Source organism: Hypanus sabinus, chromosome 25 (assembly GCF_030144855.1).
Source record: "Hypanus sabinus isolate sHypSab1 chromosome 25, sHypSab1.hap1, whole genome shotgun sequence".
NCBI classification, from domain to species: domain Eukaryota; kingdom Metazoa; phylum Chordata; class Chondrichthyes; order Myliobatiformes; family Dasyatidae; genus Hypanus; species Hypanus sabinus.
The window spans coordinates 9,405,966-9,419,640 of record NC_082730.1 but is presented as its reverse complement, the minus strand read 5'-3'; the positions used below and the strand labels follow the sequence as shown (position 1 = coordinate 9,419,640).

At 45.6% G+C, this 13,675-nt stretch overlaps 1 long non-coding RNA gene across 1 annotated transcript in view; it reads right to left on the bottom strand.

The window, feature by feature from the left end:
• The window catches only part of LOC132380992 (uncharacterized), a 155,703-nt gene extending 148,698 nt beyond the window's left edge, over positions 1–7,005 (bottom strand). The window contains exon 1 of the long non-coding RNA XR_009507895.1: positions 6,929–7,005. This is a non-coding gene — a long non-coding RNA (uncharacterized LOC132380992). The remainder of the gene's footprint in view (positions 1–6,928) is intronic.
• Between the last annotated feature and the right edge of the window lie 6,670 nt (positions 7,006–13,675).

Here is a 13,675-nt window from a genome sequence, read left to right as displayed (position 1 = left end):
CAAGATGGTGGCCATCCCTGGGAGAATCCTCACGAGGAATTTTCTGGGCAAGACCTTCTTGTACAGAGTTTGCGAGACCAGATCAAGGACAAAACCAAGGTCAGCAACTCATGGGGTCGGAGGTCTACACTAGTCCAGAGTTTTTTTTTTCTTATTTAGAGATTCAGTACAGAATAGCCTTCTGACCCAGTAATCCACGACAACTCCGGATTAACCCTAACCTAACCATGGAACAATTTACAATGACCAATTAACCAACCAGGTTTGCCTTTGAAACCCGAGCAGCCAGGTGCAGGATGTAAAGAGGACACTAGGATTGACCCCTGACCTCCAAAGACCCGAGAAATGATAGGGCTGTGCTAACCAAATGTTACTGTGGTGCTCCACACAGGTTCGACACCTGGAGTCCAAATTTCTGTGATCAGTGAGACCAGGGGGTTGATATTGAAGTTCAAGGACCAAACTTTGAAGTCAGAAGTTGCCGAATCTGAAAATCAAGGCCCGCTGGTTGAAGCCCTTGGATCAGGGAGCCCGGAAGGCAGCAGCCCAGTGGCTGTGTCCAGCAAAGATCATAGGCGTTCCTGCCCCTTTTGCATTGCATGCAGGTCATGTTTGAAACCTAATCCCCACCACAGCTTGAGTGTGAGTCCAGCTTCCTACCTCCACCCCCAGCCCAACTCAACCCGGCCAAACTCACACCCTCCACAACTCTACAATGCCCTTCTCAGCATCTCATAGAATCACGGAGCACAGGCCCGACAGTCCATCTCATCCAAGCTGAACTGTTACTGTGCCTAATCCCGTCAACCCACACCTGGACCATAGTGCTCCAAACCACTCCCATCCATTTAATTATCAAACATCTCTCAAATGTTGCAATCAAACTCACATCCACCACTTCTGGGGCAGCTCGTTCCACACTCGCATCAGCCTCTGAGTGAAGTTACCCCTTGGGTTCCCCTTAAACGTCTCACCTTTTACCTTTAACCCATGACCTTCAGTTCTAGTGTCACCAAACCACAGTGGAAAAAGCCTGCTTGCATTTACCCTAACGTACTCCTCATAATTTTGTATACCTCTTGATGCACCATCAATAACTCTTGGAGACGTGAGGTGAGATATAGGCTTTCTGGAAGAAAGAACAAGCAGCAATTGACCACCACACTACATCCTGGAGACTGAGGCCGGGGCTGTGTCTCCAATTGCCTTTATACCGGGGTCCGTGGGAGGAGCCACAGGAGCAGTCAGCGGGGGGGGGGGGGGGGGGGCGTGTCCAAACAGGTATATGTAGTTCAACAAGTATTCCACTGGGAATACTTGAAGTGGGGGTTCGTGATAGTTTTTTGATTAGTCAGGGCATCAACGTTACAGGGAGAAGGCAGAGAATGGGGTTGAGAGGGATAGTATATCAGCCATGAAGAATGGTATAACAGATTCGATAGGCTAAATGGCCTAATTCTGCTCCAATGCCTCATGGTCTTGTGGTTTTTTTTGTGTTTTCTGAGCTATGATACCTCATGACTCAGTTTTTTTTCCTTTTTCAGAAAAGGTTTAATCCATGATACAGCATCACGTTATTACATTATAGTTTTTCCACGATTCACACGATTTACAGTTTCAAATTATAACGCAATATCTCTATCTGTAATTATATGTGTATGTAATTATAATACAATATCTGTGTGGATTGGTGTCAACATCCCCTCCTCGCTGACGATCAACACTGCTGATCTACTCTCTCTATACCCATGACTGTGTGGCCAGGCACAGCTCAAATACCATCTATAAATTTGCTGATGATACAACCATTGTTGGTAGAATCTCAGGCGGTGACGAGAGGGTGTACAGGAGTGAGATATGCCAACTAGTGGAGTGGGGTCGCAGCAACAACCGGGCACTCAGTATCAGTAAGATGAAAGAGCTGATTGTGGACTTCAGGAAGGGTAAGACAAAGGAACACACACCAATCCTCACAGAGGGATCAGAAGTGGAGAGAGTGAGCAGTTTCAAGTTCCTGGGTGTCAAGATCTCTGAGGATCTGACCTGGTCCCAACATATTGATGCTGTTATAAAAAAGGCAAGACAGTGACTGTACTTTGTTAGGAGTTTGAAGAGATTTGGTATGTCAACAAATACACTCAAAAACTTATATAGATATACTGTGGAGAGCATTCTGACAGACTGCATCACTGTCTGGTATGGAGGTGCTACTGTACAGGACCAAAAGAAGCTGCAGAAGGTTGTAAATCTAGTCAGCTCCATCTTGGGTATTAGCCTACAAAGTACCCAAGACATCTTCAAGGAGCAGTGTCTCAGAAAGACAGCATCCATTATTAAAAACCTCCAGCACCCAGGGTATGTCCTTTTCTCACTGTCACCATCAGGTAGGAGGTACAGAAGCCTGAAGGCACACACTCAGCAATTCAGGGACAGCTTCTTCCTCACTGCCATCCAATTCCTAAATGGACATTGAATCCTTGGACACAACCTCACTTTTTTAAAATATATAGTATTTCTGTTTTTTTGCATGATTTTTTACCTAAGCAATATGTGTATACTCTATAAAATATATGAATCTTCTTCTTCTTCTTGCACCCTTAACTCCTGGTGGAGTCATTGGGGCAGCATCATGACAAGTTTTGTACCAGTCTGTTCCATCTGTCGCGGTTGTGTGCCAGAGCCTGGGTCACTGCAAATGTTTTCCCTGTCCATTCTTTGATGTTGTCCATCCATCTTTTCCTCTATTTGCCTCTCCTTCTTTACCCCTCCGCAGTTCCTTGTAGAACGGTCTTTGCAAGGCCACTGGATCTTGTTACGTGGCCGTACCATCTCAGCTTTCTTTTCTTCATTGTGTGAGAAGGTCTTCATGGGGGCCAATGTGCTGCTGGGTGGTCTTGCGGACCTGCTCGTTTGTGATGTGGTCCAAGTATGAGATGCCCAAGATGCTGCGATAGCACCTCATTTCCAATGCCTGTGTCTTCCTCTGTAGCTCTACTGTGAGAGTCCATGTCTCACATGTGTACAGGGAGATGGAGAATACCAATGCACACAGGAGTCTGATCTTGTACTTCATGGTGATCTTGCTGTCGCTCCATATTATCTTGAGTTTAGATAGTGCAGTCGTTGTGCGGTTCTTGTCAGGACTTCTCATCTTGATCCTTCATCACTGATGATTGCCCCCAGGTATTTGAACTGCTGTACTGTCTCAAGTTTCTGACCATAGACTGAGATGTCTGATGCGATGGCACCATTGGCATTTGCCATGAGCTTGGTTTTCTCGGCACTTATTTCCATTCCAAACTTTGTGGAGGCGTTTGGAATGGAATACTGAATAAGAGTTGCTTATTTATTATTATTATAAGTTTCTTCTATATTATGTGTTGCATTGAACTGCTGCTACTAAGTTAATGAGTTTCACATCACATGCCGGTGACAATAAACCTGATTCTGATTCCAGAATGCAGTCGAGTCCTTGTGAACATAAAACGTGGAACTCAGAACAGTACAGCACAAGAACAGATCCTTCAGCCCAGAATGTTGTACCAAACTAGCTAAAAAATAAATCAAAAAGACACAAAAATTATCCCTTTTACCTACACAATGTTTATATCCCTCCATCCAAACGTCTTTTAAAAGCCTCTAATGTATTTGCCTCCACCACCACACCAGGCAGCTCATTCCAGGCATCCATGACTCTTTAACAAAAAAACTTACCCCTCACATCCCCCCTGAACCTATCCCCTCTCACCTTCAATGCATCCCCTCTGGTATTAGACATTTCAACCCTGGGAAAAACATAATTAAAAATATATATACTCTCTGTCCACTCTCATAATCTTACAAACCTCTATCAGATCTCTCCTCAGCCTCAGCCGCTCCAGAGAAAACAGCCCAAGTTTATTCAGCCTCTCGTGATAACACATGCCCTCCATACCAGACAGCATCCTGGTGAATCTCTTCTGCACCCTCTCCAAAGCCTCAACATCCTTCCTATAGTGGGGTGACCAGAACTGTATGCAATACTCCAGATGCGACCGGACCAAAGTTTTATAAAGTTGCAACATAACCTCTTGACTTTTGAACTCAGTGCCTTGACTAATAAAAGCAAGTATTGCATAAGCCTTCTTAACCACCTTATCAACCAGAGTAGTCTCTTTCATGGAGCTATGAACTTGGATCCCAACATCTGTCTGCTCAGCAACACTGTTAAGGGTCTTGCCCCGTACTGTGTACTGTCTCTTTACATTTCACCTACTGAGGCACAACACCTCACATTTACCTGGGTTAAACTCCATCTGCCATTTCTCTGCCCATATCTGCCACTGAGCTATATCGCACTGTCTTCTTTGCCAGTCTTCTACGCTAACCACAATTCCACCAATCTTGGTATGATCTGCAAATGCACTAACCCACCCATGTACATTTTCATCCAGGACATTTATATACCCTGTGGTGCCAACCAGTCCTAGAAATCTCCCATGGCTACTGCCTCCTCCTTCTCCAGGGACGCACAGGCATGGATGTATAGGGGCAAGCAATCAGCCTGGGCAGATGCCTCAACTGCCTGATAGCCAGACCATGAATGACCACATTGGCCAGGTCCGGGAGCAAACCAACCAGGCCACCTGATTCACGTCCCTCCTCACCAGATGACCAAGGTTCAGGAGCATGGGGCTGAAGAGAAGCCTAATCTTGAGAAGCAGCCCCTTCAGGCGCTCAAACAGAGGTTGCAGCTCTTCACACTCAGTATAAATAGTAGCTGACTGTCATGTCAGACGATGACAAGGAGACCTGTCCAGGAGAGTTTTTAAAGTGGAAAAGCCGATGCACCAGAGCCATTCCACTCTCTCAACCTCAGAAGTCTGGGTCCAGTGGTACAAACAAATGTCACAAACCGGGGACTTCCTTGGTTGCAGTGGACGACCGTGACGTCTTCAGTGCCTTGTCATGTCCTTCCCTCTCCATGGAGCGTTGCAGAGCCTCCTTCCTGGCTGTTAGATCTCACTGTAGGTCTCACCTGCCCCGTCTGTCGGAGCTGACTTCGCATACCAGGACAGGCATGTCTCCGTCTCACTGGGGTATTAAGCCTGCCTGCTACCCTGACCTGGTTTAGCCCTGCCTGTCGAAGCGGTGTAGCAGGGTATGGCTGCTGTCACATGCAAGCAGCCACTTGGAGCTACAGTTACTTCGAGCTGCCCCGGAATGGACATGACAGGCCCCTTCACCAGAGGTGCTACCCCTCTCTGGACACCTGACCCAACATTTATACCGTACATACACATTAATAGACTCTTAGAAAGGTTCATAGATGGCAGAAAAAAATCAGGCTGTGTGGGAGGGAAGTGTTCGATAGATCCTGGAGTAGTTCAAAACGTCAGCACAACATCGTGGGCAGAAAGACTCGGACTGTGTTCATATAACTTGTGAGCTGCCTCACAGTGAGAGCCAACAAATGAAAGGTAACCCCTGCATCATGAGGCAAGTCCTTGCATTTAGCAACTGATTACTGAGGACTCATGAATTTAAACCAGCTGGAAGCAAGTTCTAAAGTACACACTCAGGGGCCACCCCTGTACCTCCTGTACCTAATAAAGTGGCCACTGAGTGAGTGTATGTCAGGGTCCGCTGCTGCTGTAGCCCATCCACTTCAAGGTTCAAGGTGTTGTGCATTCAGAGATGCTCTTCTGCACACCGCTGTTGTAACACGTGGTTACTTGAGTTACTGTCAGCTTGAACCAGCCTGGACATCTCCTCTGACCTCTCTCATTGACAAGATCTTTCCTCCGACAGAAGTGCCACTCACTGGATGCTGTTTTGTTTTGCGCACCACTCTCCGCGAACTCGAGAGACAGCTGAGCGTGAAATCAGCAGTTTCTGAGATACTCAAACCTCCCCGTCTGGCACCAGTGGCCACTTAGATCACATTCCTTCCGCATTCTGATATTCAGTCTGAACAGCAACTGAACCTTGTGACCGTGTCTGCATGCTTTTATGCTTATTGAGTTGTTGCCGCATGATTGGCTGATTAGATATCTGCATTAATGAGCGGGGTACAGGTGTACCTAATAAAATGGCCACTGAGTGTGCATTTTACAACTGGCAAGCTCCCTCACAGTGAGATCCTGCTGAAAAAAAAAGATACCCCCTGCATCCTGTATATATATATATATATACATACATATATATATAACTATATAACTCATATAACCTATATAACCTATATATAACTCAATTTATATAGCAACAGATTACTGAGGATTCATACATTTTAGAGCACTTCTGTCTCTTCAAGAAACAAGGAAGAAAATACACTTTGATTCTGTCAAAAATATTTTCTTAAATTGCGGTCGAAGACTCTGCATCAGAGCAGTACAGATTCTTTGAACAGGTTGACGAGACTGTTGTTATAATATCATAAGTGACATTGGAAAAGTGTACATTTTTATTTAAACAAAGGAACGCAGAGTTTGCACTGACAGCCTTTGAATTAACGTAAATAATTATCTGTCACTCAGCAATAAATTGCTCCTGGGAGTTGCTTCCATTCTAGCTTGACGTGAGCTGGATTGACGGGGTGAATCCGATCACAGGGACCTCTAAGGAAGTTGCTACAATTTAGATTCTCTCCTTTCAAAACGTAAAACTCATGTTTGCCCCTTTGGAGCTGGGGTATGATTTGAGTCGCGCACTTTTTTTTACAACAGGATGAACGAGGGGCTTGTTAGTGCAGGCAGCACTCAGGGCAAGATAATCAAGGAGCTTGTCCAATTGTCAGGTTGAAGAGCAGAGCCGGGAGAGATTCCAAAGGGAAGGATCATTAATTTCAGATAAACATGGAGGAGGAATAAAAAACAAATTACTTATTAATGAAGGATGTCTGGATCATGCTTGATAAAATGAAAGTCAAACTAGCTTGTTTTCTTCCTACCTCAGTTCTGATAGAAGGTTCTGGAACAGAAGCGTTAATGACTGCAAAAGAGTGCGAGTGAGGCCTCGGCTGGTCAGGTTTGGCCATGGATGTTGTGTCCTGGTTGCCTAGATACGCAAAGCCTGGCTGTTGTGATATGGAGAGTGAGCTGTTGCCCAGGTCGCAGTCTCCCGCTCCCCACACAGCTGATGCACCCAAAGGAACGGCAGAGACCGGAACAGTTCGCTAGTGTCATTGGAGTTGCTAGTCAGCACTGAACTCAATATAGGACTGCCTTCGAAAATCCAGCTCCAGATTTTTCCCTCGATGCTTACTCCCGAAGCCTTCCCCATGAGTGGGTACAGCTGCAAGGCAGCACAGGTTCGAGATCAGAGTTTTCCTTCTCCTTAATGAGCTGCCAACCACATCTGATAAAGCCTATCTGCCTGAAACGACTGGTTTTAAGGCACCAGTAACCCATCTTTGCTCCTTCTCCTGTCAGTAGAAATGGTTCCACCAGGCTTAGTAGCTAAGCCACATGTGATGGCCAGGAGCTGAACTTGGTTGTCAGAGGCTATTTGAGGTGCATGCCATTGGGAGCATTTAATAGGTAGTGGGAGGTTGTCCCATTACCACCCCCAGCTATAACAACCTTAATGAACCATCATGGTGCAGTGATTAGTATAATGCATTACAGTGTCAACAACAGGGGTCCAATTCCCAACATTCTGCCTGTTCTAAGGAGTTTATACGTTCTCCTGGTGACCATGTGGGTTTCCTCCAGGTGCTCCAGTTTCCTCTCACAGTCCAAAGACGTACAGGTTATGTTTGTGCCCACGCTATGTTGGTGCCAGAAGTGTGGTGACACTTGCGGGCTGTCCCCCAGAACCCCTCGGACTCTGTTTGGTCATTGACGCAGACGATGCGTTTCACTAAACGCTTTGATGTACTGTACATATGAGAAATAAAGCTAACCTTTATTTTCTCTCTCCACTGATGCTGCCTGACCTTCTGACTGGTTCCTGGATTTTCCGATTTTGTTATGTTATTTCTGATTTCCTGCATCTGTAGTGTATGCTGGTAGAAGTCTACAGTGGCTCTGTGCGACAGCTCTTTATCTCTCCCATAGTGGGAATACAGGGTGGATCAATGGGCTTGAACAAATGTAGCTGGGTGCACAATGTCCAGGATAAAAGCAGAGAATTCTGGGAAAGTCAACCTCTAGAGAGAGACACACACAGAGTTAACATCTCTGCCTTTTATCAGTTAACTTAAATAATCTAAAATGCTGGTTAGTTTACTCCTGGACCCGGCCAAGCTGGCCATTCATGGTTCGAGGCAGCAGGCAGTCGAGTGTTCTCAAGCTGGTGGCCTGACCCTCTTCCAGGGTTATGATTTTGCCCTTGAACATGCAGAGTCTACAATTACATTGCTTGTACTCTTCCCCACATCCTTCTTATTCCAGTGTCTGCCCCCTTCCGTTCCTGTCCTGATGAAGGGTCTTGGCCTGAAACGTCCACTGCTTATTCCCTTCTATAAATACTGCCTGACCTGCTGAGTTCCTCCAGCATTCTGTGTGTAATGCCAATGTGAACTGCTGCTGGAAGATGATCAGGTGGGTGAAAGTCACATATTGCTATGCAAGAAGCTTGTTAGTCTTCCTGTGCAGCGAGATATTCCGAGTGGATGCTAAGTGTGGCTAAACAGCACACTCCACGATGTAAGTTCAGTGGAATTCTGACAGGCTGCATCACTGTCTGGTACAGAGGGACCACTGCACAGGACCAAAAGAAGCTGCAGAAGGTTGTAAATCTAGTCGGCTCCATCTTGGGTACTAGTCTACAAAGTACCCCAGACATCTTCAGGGAGCGGTATCTCAGATGGGCAGCGTCCATATTTAAGGACCTCCAGCACCCAGGACATGCCCTTTTGTCACTGTTACCATCAGGTAGGAGGTACAGGAGTCTGAAGGCACACACTAAATGGACATTGAATCTTTGGACACTACCTCACTTTCTTTTAGTATACAGTATTTCTGTTTTCACGTGCTTTTTAAAAATCTATTCAATATATGCAATTGATTTACTTGCTTACTTATTATTATTATTTTATTCATTTTTTTCTCTGCTAGTTTGTGTATTGCATTAAACTGCTGCTGCTCAGTTAATAAATCTCATGCCACATGCCGGTGATAATAAACCTGATTCTAATTCTGCAGTCACCATGCAGCCTGTGTGGGGAAGGGCCACTGTCCAAGGTCCTGAAGAAGAGATCAGCCCTACAACATTCCCCAGGGTCTTTTCATTCATTGCTTGGTTTGACTTCTCAAAGTTTATTTCCCTACATGTTATCTTCCATTCCTTGGCCCTATAACTTATTTTTCAGAGATACAGCATGGTAACGGGCCCTCCCAGCCCAGATGAGATTGCGCCACCCAATGGCACCCATGTGACCAATTAACATTCTAACCCATGTATCTTTGGAATGTGGGAGGAAACCAGAGCACCCAGAGGGTTGGGGTAGTTAATCATGTTATTCCTATGCCATTCAGTTAGGCATCCCCACATGGGAGGAGTTCACATTCTGTACAAAAATGTGATTAATAAAGTCTGGTTGAATAGCCTGCGTCTGGGCTCCTCTCTCGGTACCATCCTGTAAGTCAAACACAATGTGGTTGATCCTCGATGAATCTGGGCTCCAGACCAAAGGAGATGCCCGGCGAGAAAGATCTCTCTAAAAAGAAGGAATTGGTTGGAAGATAAGGAGGAAAACATAGAGAAAGACAGTTATAATGTTGGCAATACTTTTTTTTACATTTATGAAAGGAACATAAGTTATGTATATTAGGTAAAGTGAAATGAATTACTTTTTCAGTGATGATAATTTCAACGCAGTTCTATAGACAACAAGTATATCCCTAGATTTTCTTTTTTTTTTCCAGAAGGGAAGATGTAGTGGTAGTTAATAGTGTTATTCCTATGCCACTCGGTTAACCAGTCACACATGGGGGGAATTCACATTCTGTAGAAGCAGGGGGATCAATAAAGTTCTGTTGAATAACCTGCATGCTGCTGTCTGAGGGTCTCTCTACACTATCACTCAGAGGAAACCCACATGGTCACAGGGAATATGTACAAATTCCCCACAGGCAGTGGCAGGTTTAAACCCAGGTCGCTGGCGCTGCGATAGCAGAACACTAGCTGTTAAACTACAGAGCCACCCTCAATTTGCTGTACTGTACCTGGCTGATCAGAATCCCCCCACAATCTTTGATAACTGTCATACTGGGGGTCGCATGCCCTTACGAAATAGAAATAAAATAAAAATTAAATATAAACCCTTTTAAATTTATGACACATAAGGAGGACACTCAACAGCTGCCTACCACACAAAATGCTGGAGGAACTCAGCAGGTCAGGCAGCATCTATGGAAAAGAGTGAACAGTTGATGTTTCGGGCTGAGACCCTTCATCAAGACTGGAAAAAAGAGCGTGGCCTCCTGTATATTGGCGAGACCCGACTCAGATTGGGAGACCGCTTCACCGAGCATGTGCGTTCTGTCCATCAGAAAAGCAGGATCTCCTGGTGGCCATCCATTTTAATTCTATTTCCCATTCCCATTCTGACACGTCTGTCCACTGCCTCCTCTACTGACGTGATGAGGCCACTCTTAGGTTGGAGGGACGACACCTTATATTCCATCTGGGCACCCTCCAACCTGATGGCAAGAACACCGAATTCTCAAACCTCTGCTAATTGCCTCCACCCGTTTTACCATTCCCCATTCCCATTTCCCTCTCTCTCTTATCTCCTGACCTTCCCATCACTTCCCTCTGGTGCCCATCCCCCTTTCCATTCTTCCATGGCCTTCTGTCTTCTCCTATCAGATTCCTTCTTCTCCAGTCCTTTATCTCTTTCACCGATCAATTTCCCAGCTCATTACTTCACCTTCCCCCCCTCCCGGTTTCACCAATCACCTACCACCATGTACTTCTTCTTCCCCTCCCCCCCCTCCACCTTATACTGATTTTTCATCTCTTTTTTCTGGTTAACTGTTCACTCTTTTCCATGGATGCTGCCTGGCCTGCTATGCTCCTCCAGCGTTTTGTGTGTGTTGCTTGGATCTCCAGCATCTGCAGGTTGTCTCTTGCTTTTGAACTGTCTCCCAGTCCTTCCTTGCAGCATCTGAGCACTTGTCCTGCTGGAGATCAGAGAACTGGCGACTGAATAAACTCAGCTTTCCCTCCTGTGCCCTGCTCGCTCCTCTCCCTAACTTGTTCCATCATTTTCCATCAAAGGAAGATGTACTGTGGTCACATGCCAGAACTGATCAATAGGAAAGCACATATGACATCTCAACATGAAGCAGCTGGGACTGGCACAGACAAGCCTCAGTACAGGCCTTATTTTGTGAGTCATGGCCATGCTATGTTGGCGGTGGAATGATGGCGACTCTTGTGGGCTGCCCAGCACAATCCCAAGCAGCATGCACATGAACTCAGCAGGTCAGGCAGCGTCCGTGGAAAACAGGGCAGTTGACGTTTCAGGCCAAGGTCCTTCATCACGACTGAGAAGGGTGGGGAAAGAAGCTAGAATAAAAAGGTGGGGAGGAGGGGAAGGTGGCTAGCTGGAAGGTGATAGGTGAAGCCGAGTGGGAAAGGTCAAGGTCTGGAGAAGAAAGGAGATAGGTGAGGAGAGTGGACAGTAAGAGAAAGGGAAGGAGGAGGGACAGAGGGGGAAGTAATGGGCAGTTGAGAAGAAGTGAAAGGTCAGAGTGGGGAATGGGGGGGGGGGTGCGTAATTTGGTCACCAGAGAGAGTGAAATTAACACTCATGCCATTAAGTTGGAGGCTACCCAGATGGAATATAAGGTGTTGCTTCTCCCCCTGGATTGACACGCCGGAATGGGAATGAGAATCAGAATTAAAATGTTTGGCCACTGGGATGTCACGTTTGAGGACGATGCTGTGGGATAATCATCGATCTGATTTTACGTGAACAAAACTTTTCACTGCATGTGACAAATATAGCTCAACTTTAATCTTTAGTCAGACCTCTAGTCCGAGAAACAACCTTTGACCTCCACCTTATGCTTCTGACTGCCAAGCCACTTGTCTAGATCTCCTTGGATATCATGTCACATGCAGGTCCTTGTTAGAAGCCTTACTAAAGATAGCAGACATTGCAAACACTTTGTGTTAATAACTAATTATATTCAGTTAGCTGCTCCTTATCAATCTGACGTTGGCAGATCTACATTAACCAGGGCATAGGGAATGCATGCAGAGCAGTTGTGCTCATTAATTTGACAGGATAGGACCAAGGGGCTAAATGGCCTTGGGCAATGACTCAGTGGCCATTTTATTAGACACCTCCTGGTACCTAATAAAGTGGTCATTGAGTGTATGCTTGTGGTTTTCTGCTGCTGTAACCCATCAACTTCAAGGATTGATGCTCTTCTGCACACCACAGTTGTTTATGCATGGTTATTTGAGTTATTGTTCCCTTCCTGTCGCATGAAAAATTCTGTCTACTCTCCTCTGCCATCTCTCATTAACAAGGCACTTTCACACACAGAACCGATGCTACTTTATGGTTTTGTTTCATACACCATTCTCTGTAAATGTTAGACACCATTGTGTGTGAAGATCCCAGGAGATCAGCAGTTTTTGAGATACTCAAACCACCCTGTCTGGCACCAGCATTCATTCCACACCCGAAGTCACTTAGATCACATATTTTCCCCATTATGATGTTTGGTCTGAACAATAAATGAACCTCTTGACCATGTCTGGATGCTTTTATGCATCGAGTTGCTGCCACATGAGTGGCTGATTAGATATTTGCATTAACGAGCAGGTGTACAGGTGTACCTAATAAAGTGGCCACTGAGTATATTTCTACACAGGTCATTGTTCCCTCAATTGTGACCATCGAATACTTGTGTGCAGGTTCTGGGTTTGGCTGCAGCCCCAGAAAGTTGCCAGTCAATACCAAATGAATTTTGTACTGCTGAGACATGTTTTATAGCATGGTAGGGCACGCCTGAAAGCTAAGCTGGCTCTTGTACCCGTCAAAAATTCTAAATGTTTCTGAATGTTGCCAACATTCAGAAACAGAATCAAAGTCAGACTCACATGATTGACGGATTTCATATCTGCATTAACAAGCAGGTGTACAGGTGTATCTAAGAAAGTGGATGCAGAGTGGCAGTTGGGGAGAGCAAAGAAAATCTACCATGACACATTCAAGTTCAAGTTTAATCACCGTTCAACCATAAATAGCCATGAATATAGCCAAATGAAACAGTGTTACGAAAAGGTGAAAAACGCAGGACCAACAGTCACACATAACACAAGGCACATACAGCAAAAATAAGATAGCAGTAAAACATAGTCACATAAAAAAATATAGTCCAAGTCCCTGAGTCCATAATGTTGCAGCAATCTGCAGCTGAACACATTACAGCTTGTCTTCTGCTGAGTGAACACTGGAGGGCAGCACCAATGCTGCCAGCATGGACGCCACGCCACATTGTCTCCGGCAACAACCTCGACGCCTCTCACCTGTATGGCTGTAACAGGTGACAGCACAGCTTGAGGCCTAGTCCTTGCTACAACCAAAGTCACACAACTCCTCCGCCCCCAACTGTCTGCCTTCGCCATTTGACAGTACTGTAAACCAGTGAATAGGACTTGCAGCAATCCACCTCACCAATTTTCAACAGGGTTCTGCGTCGCAAGGAAAGCAACCAAGACAATCAGTCGT